The 12,053-nt window shown below is 41.0% G+C and overlaps 1 pseudogene; it reads left to right on the top strand.

The window, feature by feature from the left end:
* Positions 1 to 4,969: 4,969 nt before the first annotated feature.
* On the top strand, positions 4,970 to 11,721 carry LOC118240082 (rho GTPase-activating protein 35-like; annotated as a pseudogene).
* The last annotated feature ends 332 nt before the right edge of the window (positions 11,722 to 12,053 follow it).

The raw sequence follows: 12,053 nt of genomic DNA, 5'->3' as shown, positions 1-12,053 counted from the left end.
TCTGAGTAGTTTAGTCATAGTTTTTATTTAGGTGGTCTATATATATATATATATATATATATATATATATATATATATATATATATATATATATATATACATATTCTAACATATGTGCAAGGACAAGGCTAGAGGCAGAATGCAGATGCAGGAGCTTTTTTACACAGGAAACTGAACAAGGGAGGCAAATAAAACAGAGACACGAGGAAAACACTAAGGCAAAATAAAATATGAACTAAGCAAACAGATAAAACAAGGACAACAATGGCGAAACTGACAACAACTCCACACATGAGCAGACTTAACAAATAACCGACAACATGGGAAACAGGACAGGACCAAAAGGAGGAGCTAGGGACAATGAGATAGGACAGGAGACAGAACCAGAGAACATTGAGGAAGCTGATCTGGACACAGGAACTTGAGGGACACAAGTGGGCTAAACCATGAACAGGTAGCGGAGTTGGGACAGTTTGAGGGACAGAAGTCAGATGGGAAAAAGGAGTGGGACTGCAGACATGGCCGGAACAGGAGGACGGCACTGAAACAGGAGAAGAGAGGAGAAACATAGGGATTGGGCACAGCTGTGGGAACGGGGACAGGAACAGAAGCAAAGACAGAGGTAAGTATTTTCATCACAACAGAGACAGTCACAGGAGCAAAATAGACAATAGGCATGGTTACAGGTACTGGAACTGGCAAGGGAACACTGATGCCACTTGGTAGGGTAACAGGTTTCACTATGATAACAAAACAGGAACTGAGAAAACAGAAACAGACATGGGGGCATTAATGGGGGCTGGGTAGCAGTCTCAGGGGGCAGAGGAGTTCCAGGAATTGTACAAGGTGTAGACCTAGTAGCTAAATGGGCCTGATAGGTCACTGGCTGCGAAGTATGGCCAAAGAAGTTCGAGAGCACAGCATCTCTTTCGCCGGGGACTGGAGCTGGATCAGGATGGGAGGTGTCTCTCGCACTGGGGACAGGAGCTGGATCAGGATGGACGGCGTCTCTCGTGCCGGGGACAAGAGCTGCATCAGGATGGGCGGCGTCATCCATGCCAAGATCCACGTCAAGACCTCTTTCCAGTGTCCTCATGCTGGTCATTTCCAGTGTAAAATCAGTGTAAAATAATCACCCTTGTGTTTGTAGGGGAAAAGGGAGGTGCTGTACAGCATCATCTCCTGGGATACTCGTCTCTTAGATGCCTTAGGCCAGATGCAGTGTGCAGGACCCCTGTTCAATATAGACTGCTTTGAAGGTTCAGTCATTCATCTACACCTCCTCCACTTTGAGATACTTTATGGTTACTTGTTCTTTGATTGTACATAGCAGTGCAGGGACATAATATCGTAATTTCACAGTCTAACAAGTTTGATTACCCTGGTAGAACTTTTGAAATATTATATCTCGTGCTTCAAATACACTGAACAGATCATCCAATCAGATAATTATCAGACCCTTCATGAACTGGGAAGTGTCAGATGTTTTCATCTAGACACTAGAGCAAATATTTGTACAACACTCTGTCATTTCTAAAGTTGTTTTATGTCATACCTAATTCACGTCAAGGAGCTTTATCTGAAAAAAGAAGAAATATAGTTGAACATGTATAACAACTATAAATGAAGCAATGTCATTGTTTGCCATTTTCTGGTAATAATATTAACTCCCATTAGAATGACATTGATCTTCTTTGACTTTATGTACAAAATGTTATATAATTCTGGGTAAATACTTTAGGTCGAGAAAACTGAAACTCACTGAAATAATTTTTTTCTCCGGGAAACTTATTGCATGACTTGGAGAGAGATCATGAACTTATTCACTACAATTCAGGCTGCAGAAGAAATTAAGGAGGAGTGTGGGTGTGTATTTCATTCTCCATTCTGTCTTTTACAGAAAGGCAGAAACAGATAAGAAGAAGTTCTCATATGCGCTTCCTTTTTTGATCCTTTTACAATAAATACGGGATTGTACATATTATCTAAGCACGAGACGGAAGTACCAGAGGGAGATATCACCTTAATTTTTTTTTGTATTCCTGGAACTGTTACAACAGGTAAGACCATGCATTTGAAAAGACAAAGACTAAAATAAGATAAGATTCCTTTATTGAGCTCCATGGGGGAAATTTTGGTGATACGGCAGCTCCAGCACAGAATAAATATTTCAGGATTAATAAATAAATAAAAGGAGTAGAATAGAAACGCAACAAAATAAAATATAGATACAAACTATGTGGATATTTGCTATACTATATACAATTGCACAAGCGAAACCCCAACCATTAGAGGTATGCACTGACTAGAGATATGGAGCATAATGAAAGTGACACTGTGAGTATACCATATTGGACAATGCCATAGGATTGAGGAGACATTCTCATTAAAGGAGAACTAAGCAATGTTTCCAACCAAACAGCTCAAACACTGCATATAAAAGTGACTATTGTTGTTAAGTTTCTTATGTACTATACATTCCCCTAAGATGACAGCTTAAATCGGTTTGAGGTCTTTGAATAAACCACTCTAAAATGGTTCATAGTATATGGTATATCAGATAACATGTATAGTATGTATACAAGTATTGTATAGTATATCCGATAACAATAAAGATCTACTTGATTTGGCTTGCCTTGAACTTGACTAAGGGGTTAATAAAGTGGAGCTACTGTGGGTGTGGGAGAACTTTGTATTGCATTCTGGTATTTTCAGAAAGGCAGAAACAAGTACATTTACATTTACAGCATTTAGCAGACACTCTTATCCAGAGTGACTTACAAAAGTGCTTTGCCATTTACTCATAGAATATATCTTAGTACAGTACAGTAGGTTAGAGTCCAACATACCAATGAACTAGAATTCTGTAGAATACAGGGATCAATGCAGATACCTGGAAGTACAAAATACATAAGGTCTATCTTAAACTATGATATTTGCAATAAACAATAAGTGCTAGAGTTTGTTAAAAAACATAAACAATACCCTACAAGGAGAAATACTCATTTGAGAGGTACTCATTTGGATTATGAATATTTTTCTAGTTGTTTTATGAATTACAGAAATGCATTTAAAAAAATCCTAAACTACTACTAGGTTTTAGTCTTTATTCTGTAAAAAAGTGTCATGGTATGGCCCCCTCCTCCCAGGTGTCTCCGTGTGTGTATGTTCATTTGTATGGCAACGCCTCCCCATGTATCACACCTGTGCCTCGTTATTGTCGTTATTGTGTGCGTATATGAAGTCTTGTGTAATAGTGTGTGTTTGTTGATGATTAACCTTACATCAGCCTGTGAGCTATGTCATCTTTGGTGTGTGTGTATATATGAACGTATCATTGTGTTCTATGTGGCTCGTTCCTGCATCCTGCTTAACCTCCCTGCGTTACAATATGTAGTATATTCTAACTGTATGTTAATAGGGGACCTGTTTTCTAGCCTATTGTTCTAAACGTTTATGAGCAGTTCTCTATTTCATATTCAAAGTAGATATAGAATACCACCATTATGTCTGAATGCATTTAAAGTGAGATTAAACATGTTCCTTTGATTTTATTAATGCTGTACTCCTAGAGATGTAGTACATGAGTCTGGTCTGTCACAAGACCATAAATTAATAGTCTCTGTCTCAGGCTTGACAAAACTTGGATTCATTCTTGTCTCAGTATCAGGTAAAGTAGACTGTAAATCATTCTCAAGACCAGCTTAGTGTAATGTCTCCCTGTGGTAATTAGAATCTAAACTTTTATTTCTGTTATTGTTAGAGATGGCACTGGTTCAATAACACATATATGAATCAGGTTGATAGCAAAAAATACTTGATTAGATATTGGTAAAAAGTTCTTAAGGAAAACGATTTGATACAATCCGAAATGCAGCCTGAAAATAGCACAGCAGTGCTTTGCAGCAGCGCACCACCTGTAACCACAGCCAGATTAGTTTGAGCAGGTCACATGATAACAACTAGGCTAATTTGACGATATCCAAAAAACAGTGAAAAATCAGTCCAGGTGGAAAACAGAAAGGTAACAAGATATGGTAGACAAAATCAAAGGTAGCATGGAAATGTTTCTTTTCCTGTTACAATTGACTTTGTTTGCCCTATCCTGTTGTCTTTCTGGTTTTGTTTGCCTGGTCGAGGAGCATCTAGAAGAATAGGGAAACCACTTGTTATGCCCAAGACAATATTTCACCTTGAGTGAAAAATATGATATTAAATAGATACACATAATGAGCGACACGTGAATTCAATGGTTCGGTATTGAGGATCATGTGAGTATGTGCTTGGGAAATTGGGATTTGTAATCAGGTACACTGTTGGAGGTGGGCGGCTGCCTGATATAAATGAAGTTCATGGATAGGGAAAAGAGAAAAAGCAGCAGAAACCTGACAGAAAGTGAGCTGGAGAAGAAAAAGTATAACCAAACAAATAAAGCATTTTCCTTCTCTAAATTCCTAAAGTTAATGGCTCAACACTACTTTTGCCATTAAAGCCACTACACACGATGTAACCTCATGTAGCAGAGTGGTCCAGTACTACATGGAATGTATCGTGATGACAGTGCCAATAAATGTGAAGTTCATCAAGCTGACACTCATTTATCATGTTTGGTAAAGACTTACTACTTCCTAACAAACTTGCTGTGGTTGAGATAATAAAATATCAGGCTAATAAAGTTCAGTGAGATAACAAATAAATGGCACTTGTTTTTAAATCTGTGAATATTTCAAGCCTCATCTACTATGGCTTTATGTGGTCTTGATTTGACTTAATTTAAAGCTGCAATAGAACTAAGAAGAACTTGCAGTTTGTTGAAACATCAGCTTGATCTAATGTCAATGTGGACTTAGCTTTTCTTAGCTTGATTTAGCTGATTGATAAGGGAAGAGGCAAAGCTAAGATAATACCTTACTTTGAGACCCTGAAGCATCAAAGTCAACTAATTGCCTCTTCCAAGGACTGCTATGAATGGTTGGTGAACCATATGGTAAAGAATCACAGTGAGACCTGGCCCAATATTAGCTGGTACATGCAGGCATCACCAGAATACAAGGAATATGTCTTTTTAGAAGGTACAGCCAAGCTAAAAAAGCTTTTCCAGCAGCATATTCATCGCCTGAAACGGGAGCACATTGAAAGATGTCATAAAGGATACATGGTCTGGGCTGGGGTACAGAAGGTGCTTGAGTCCAAAGAGGACTTTGACCATTGGTTTGTGGTACTGGAGGATGCACCATGGGAGGACACCCTGCATCTTGACAATATGGAAAATGAACGAATGCCCTTTGATGTGCTGGACATGATTGTAGCAGATATCATCTTTGATGCACACCTTGAACATTTGCGGAACGAGTGCCGGCGTGCCGAAATGCATCATGAGTTCAAGATGAAACTAGCATCCTTTTGTCACCCCTGGTAAGCATTGGAAAGAAGCACACAGTTTCATAATGAACAAAGATTTATACCAGTGCCTAGAGGAGCCAGAATACTTGGACATGTATAACAGGCACTAGAAGGTGATCATTGACAGGGCAAAGGAGGATTTCCAGGAACTTCTGTTGGAGTATTCTGAGCTGTATTATGAACTTGAAGTAGATGCCGAGCCAAGTAAAGAAAAGATGGGAGCAATTCCAGAAGTACTGGGGGATGAGCAACACTTCAAGGCATTACAGAAGCTACAGGCTGAGAGAGATGCTTTAGTTCTAAAGCACATTCATTTCATCTACCACCCAACTAAGGATACCTGCCCTAGCTGCCCACACTGTGTTGACAACAAGATTGAACAAACATTAGCCTTGTGCTTCCCCACACTCTACCCTTCCTTTGGAAAGTCCCACATAAATAAAAGCAAAGCAGACAGGATAAACCTAGTTATCTTGGGTAAGGATGGTTTAGCAAGAGAGTTAGCTAATGAGAGTCGGTCTTTGTGTACCAATGATGACCGCTATGTGCTTGATGGTAAAATGTATGAGCTAGTACTTAGGCCCATTGAGGGCAATGTGAGGCTTCCTGTCAACTCCTTCCATACAACTACTTTCACACCTCGTGGGTGCCTGTGTTTGTACAATTCCAAAGAGCCTTTGCCTTATGTTATGGAGAATATTGAGAAGTTGTGAGTCCTCACTTGACAGAAGGGAGAACCATATAGCCCAACTTCCTCTGTCTCTTTTGTTAATCACAAAAAGAGGAGTGGAAGCACTGGGTGACATTGGTGGGGAGACTGCCCAAACCCTAATCTCCCAGGGCCAGAAGGTAGCTCTAAGACTTCAGTGTCATTTTTTGGAACCTGCCTCACCTGGTTCAGGATATGGGTGAAATGTGAATGAAAGACAGATAAACCAGGTCTTAAGGGGTCTGTAGGACTCTAGGAGAAATGTGTTCTGTAGCAGTTCCCTGCTTCCACCCGCTCTGCCTCCAAGCATCAGAGATTTACAGCAGGATTAGAGTCCAGAGGCAGACTTGCATATTGTCATGTGCCTAATGTGTGGAGATTCCAATGACATAGATCAACTTCTCGCACCATTCTTGCTGCCTCAGCACTGCAGACCAACATCTCCCCACTGCAGCAGTACATCAGTGCTGCTGGAGCAGATAGTCAGTGGCCACAGACAGACAATAGAACTGTCTCTGCTGTCCTATCATGCTTCCTTTACCATGTATGAGAGTTGGCTGGTACATGGGTATATAGGTGTTTACTTTTCTTGTCGTAAGGCCTCATTGGAAACGTTGTGTGCCTTCCTCTGTGAGGTTCCCGATATCATTCCAGTCCAGCTGCTAACTGTAGGGGAAACCCAGGCAGAGTTCACAGACTCTGATTATGCATGAGAACTACTGGTCCAGAGTGAGGAACTAGCACATGAAATTGAGAGCCGTTTTGCCAGTGTGGTCTGTGGACCAGGAGGAGTCGTTGGAGGACATCACAGAATAGACCTCCTACAACCCTCCTTAATGGAGGTGGTGGAGAAGAGAACTCTTGTTGAGGCCACACACATGTAGGATAATGTTGCAGAGGCCTGTAGCACAAATGAGAATGTGTATTCACCTCATTGTGGCTCCCCTAGTCCTGTCACGATGCTGTTAGACTCTAAAGCGGACACGGAAGCATCCCCGCCATGATGGTACATTCACCTCTCATAGTGGATTCAGACTGTCTCACCTGGATTCAGCTGACATGTTCTCTGTCATCTCTGAACTTAGCACCTTTGAAAATAAGATGAACCACAAAGCCCCTCTACAAGTGAGGCCCAGACCTAGTGTCACATTTGACCTTAGAAAGCACAACTTTAACCCCTATACAGATCCAGTCAGCCATCGGTGGTATCTTACTTCTAATGTGACCTGGCCTCTTGGTGGGGATGTTGTCTACGATCCTTCTGACTATGCTGAGCCTATGGATGCCGTTACCAAACTGAGACACAGCCATGAAGAGAACATCTACTCTGTGCCTCATGACAGCACACAGGGTAAGATTATAACCATCCATAACTCCAACAGGATGCACTCTAATGGAGGTGGTTACGGCTCTGACAGCTAAAGGGGATGGCAGCTTTTTAGAGCATTGGCGCAAGTTCTCTGCGGCAGGTGTGAAGCCTCGGCTTTACCGGGATCGCTCCAAGCGATGGGGCAAGTTCAGCAGCTTCTGAAGACAAAGGAGGATGAAGTAACACCACTGAAGGGAGAAACACTTATTGAGCAAATAGATGATCCAAAGAAGAAGAACATTCTGAAGAGCCTTCGCCGACCAGGCAAAATAAATTAATTACACACTGCTTTACGTTACTTTACTTTACACTCTATTTTTACTTCTTTATTGTACTGTAGCAGGCTTCCACCCTGCAAATACCTTTTAAGCTTAAGGTTCAAATGTACTAAACCCAAATGTCTATTTATACGTTTGCTCTCCAGAAAACCAGGCTAATGCCCCACCACTCAATCTCTAAACCTCTGGAGAGTAATTACTTTGGGGTGCCTTTGGTAAATGTTGTGTCGCCTGACCGACCCATCCCACTGTTCATTGGCAAATGCATCTGCTTCACTGAGGCCCCAGGTAATATTACAGCTTATGTTATTTCACTGTTTTCTTTCAAGTGAAAGGGTGTCTTTAGTATAAGAGACTGGACATGCAAACACACTCAGACACAGCACTCAAGTGCCACTGTAGAGTTCTTAGTGTTCAGATCAAGTTCTGCACAAGGCAGAACTTGAGTAGTTTTCAATGTTCAGGCAATGTTACAGACCCAGTATTATGGACTCTGCTGAACCATAATAGGTTATGGCATTAGCTGAATTGAATGCTTTAGATCAGGCAAAATTAAATTGCGCTAGGTTTTATGTACCCAGGGCAGAGGCTGAGGAGCTGAGAAGTACTTGTTTGGAAGTGTTTATTTTTTGTGGCGTGCTATTTTGGCAAGTAAGGATCTGAATGTCTCTGGACCTGAGTGACCCATCTCACTGTGTGTGTGGGTGTATATGAGTGTAACTGTCAGGTGTATCTCATTGCATAGAAAGCAGTACGTATCACAGCTTTTAATTTTATGTAGATTTCCTTGAGAACATTCAAGAAATGCTCTCTTTTCTCATACAAAAAAACTAAACATTTTTAATTTGTTTCTCAATAATTTTGATAAAACAACACAAGTTATCCGTTAGCATTATTAGGTGCTTTTTTGTTTTAGTACTGCATCACTGTTAATTTCTAAATGGTGTAATAGGATCCAATTTTCCCCAGTCTACCACTGAAGAACATCTTACATAATGTCTGCCCAGTGTACAAAACATATGATTTTGCATGCAAACAGAAAAACAGGGAAGCGAGATTATCAAGAAAAAACTATGCTTTAGTGCTTTTATTGTGTTTAATATGAACACATATAAAAGAAAAATTCAGTTTCCTCTTGCCCACATGGTTAAATGTTAACCTTTCTCTCTCTCTCCCTTTCTCAGCTTTGACTACAGAGGGTATATATAGGGTGCGTGGAAACAAGGTGGAGATGGAAAGCATGCAGAGGCAGTTTGAACAGGGTAGGTTCAGATTGTCTGTAAAATCACCTAACTGATGTTTCCAAAAAAAGGGAACTTAGGAGTGGGTGTTCCCCACTGGGGCAGTGGTAGTTCAATGGTTTAGGTACGTGACTTGTAATCAGACGGTTGCTGGTTCGAGCTTGACTGCTGCCAGGTTTCCACTTTTGGGCCCCTGAGGAAGGCTGTTAATCCTCAAGTTGTACTCGGTCATAATTGTAAGTTGCTTTGGATAAAAGCATCAGAATGTCAAATGCAATGTTTTTTCCTGACCTTTTTGACTTTTTCCAGTTTTGCACTGTAAACACTATTCATGTTTTGCGTAATTAGCCTGTTCATAGTAGAAATGAGTGTAGGTTAATTACCCAAATCTTTGCCCAAGCATGGCTGATGAATTTCAAAATGAATCTAAGTGTTCCTCATTCAAGAAAGCTGACAGGTTCTGAACTGTTTTTTTGATGTGGGTTAATGTGATTGTCATGTCACAATTAGCAAATGCTTGTAACTTCAGGAAAATTGTCATGGATGACCTGTATAAATGGAAAGGATTTCACAGTAGTGACCCAACTAAAATGTGAAGTATAGTTTTTGTGATGTTTTGAGGATAAGCACGTTGCTGGGACGAAGCACGATAACACACAAATTTATTCTTACGAACATGCGACACTTACGACTTCCTTAAACGCTATGCACAACTCAAACACCAACAACATGCATTAAAACACAGGAGACATATATACACTCAAGATGATTACAGCTAACACAGAACAGGTGAATGACACGGGAGGGCGTGTCAACAGAGACGAACACACACACGAAGACGTCTAAGGAGGGGCTGGGACAATAATGTGACAGTTTTGTGTCTAGATGAATCAAAAATTGAGCTTTTTGACCAAATTTCAAAAGGTTAGGTGTGGCACAAACCTAACACATCATAACCCTCGACTAATACCATCCCAGCAGTGCAGTACAGGGGGGACAGCATCATGATGATTTCCTCAATTGCGACTGTCTATGCTATTAAAATGTAAGGGTGGATGGGTGGTGCACAATACAGAGGTAAACTGCAAGACAGTCTGTTAGAAAACTAAAAAACCTTGGAGAAGCCAAAAGGGTTTATAAAGGCCTATAATGGCCAGATCAAAGGCCAGATCTCGATCCAAGCAAGAATCTTTGACACTACTTGAAAATTGTGGTCCACAAGCATAATCCAACCAAGCTTAATTTGCCTCCTGGGGCAAATATATCCGGATGAATTGCTGTCAAAAATGATCCAAGTTAGTACAAACTTACCCCAACAGAATAAGATAATATTGCAAGAAAATTTACTTTAGGAGCATATTGGTTTTGCATTTAAAAAAAACTGTTTGCAACACTTGTGTTAAAGACTTTAAAAAATGGCCTGTAATCCAGGTAAGTCTGATGAGGATTTAAGATGTTTGAATACTTGGCACGGTACTGTATAATTAAGTACAATTTTCCCAACACTTTTGGATTTATACTACATCTCTCTGTGATGATGATCATTGTACAGTCATTTGTATAGTCTTCACTGGCAGCTGGAAGTTTTCATTCACTGTTGTCCAATGTGACTTTGTCAGTTTGATTGTTGGCGCTACATTCTCTTAAGCCTAAAAATTCTCAGGGTACTTTCATTGTGGATTTTTCATATCAGCAGTGTTATTTAGTCTTGAGAGTAGTGTGAATGGGTCTGGAAGGCCACCTCTTGACAGTTTCCTAGAGATGTAATGCCTATATCTGAAAGTGCTGCAGCTAGCTTTTGCTCTGACATGCCTGATGTAAATCATGATGGGCTCACGCTCCTGAGCCGAATCAGTTGTGTACACACACAACCGATGATGCATTGTGCAGGCCTGTCTAGCTCTTCACTGTGAAACAGCATCACAGAATGGCAGACCCAGAAATAGCACTAACAGGAAGAATGGTAAATGAGGGGGCATTGGTTTTATTTGAAAGATTAGAATCACAGTAATGGTTTATTTTATACCAGAAATTAACCAAAGGGCAGGTTCATAATCTTTGTTAGTGTCTTATTTGCAAAAGCTTATAACTCCCAATAAATACAGTTCACGTAAAACCAGAGAGCACTCAGAAAGACTTCAAACATGTCTGTCTTTGCAGAGATAAATGAGCGGGAGCAGAGGCTGCAGACCATGAAGGACATCGTGAGGAGATTTCCCCTTGAGAACTATGAAGTCTTTAAGCACGTCATGGGCCACTTGAGCAAGTATGCATGTCACTGCTTTGGTTCTTGACTCTTGTTATTTTGCTCTAAAACTTTGGCTCCTAGCTACAAACGCTCTGGGACCATTGGTGCTTCCATTTTCCACTTCTCCCACATGTCAGGAGTTCAATAAAGCATTTTGTCTCTTTCTGTTACTTCCTATCCTCCATCTTTCTTTTATTTCATTCCCCAGAGTCAGCCAGTGGAACCGAGTGAACCTGATGACCAGCGAGAACCTGTCTCTCTCTTTCTGGCCAACTCTGATGCGACCCGACTTCACCACAGTGGATGCGCTGACAGCCACAAGGACCTACCAGACAATCATCGAGACCTTCATCCATCAGTGCGCCTTCTTCTTCTACAACCAGGCGGCTACAGAGTCACCCACTGGGCCCTTTGGCCTGCCCGGACACGGGGCATCTGTGTCTTTGTCCTGGATTTTCCTCCTTCATCTGTGAGATTGCATCTGAACTCTGATTGCAGCCATTAACCTGTGTGATGGTTATTTCTGTGCAGTCCTCATTACTCAGGCCCATGCAGCGTTCCTGTTCACTGCTCCTGAGTCTCGTCCACCACCTCAATTTTCCAGAGCGTTACACAAAACCATATGATGTCTAAAGATAGAGTGGCTCAGTGTGTGTAGATTGTAAATGACTTCACTATTCTCGTAAGATGTGTTCTGGAACAGATTTGCATTGTACACATTTTACTTGAAATATCCCTTCATTTTCCCCTTTAAGCCAGCCTGTGACGTTATGAGGAGAGGCAGGATGCGGTGACGAGGCACGAT

The sequence above is a fragment of the Electrophorus electricus genome, chromosome 8 (genome assembly GCF_041902795.1).
Source record: "Electrophorus electricus isolate QZ-2024a chromosome 8, ASM4190279v1, whole genome shotgun sequence".
NCBI classification, from domain to species: Eukaryota; Metazoa; Chordata; class Actinopteri; order Gymnotiformes; family Gymnotidae; genus Electrophorus; species Electrophorus electricus.
Note: the sequence above shows the minus strand (reverse complement) of the source record. Positions and strands in the feature narration are given on the sequence as shown.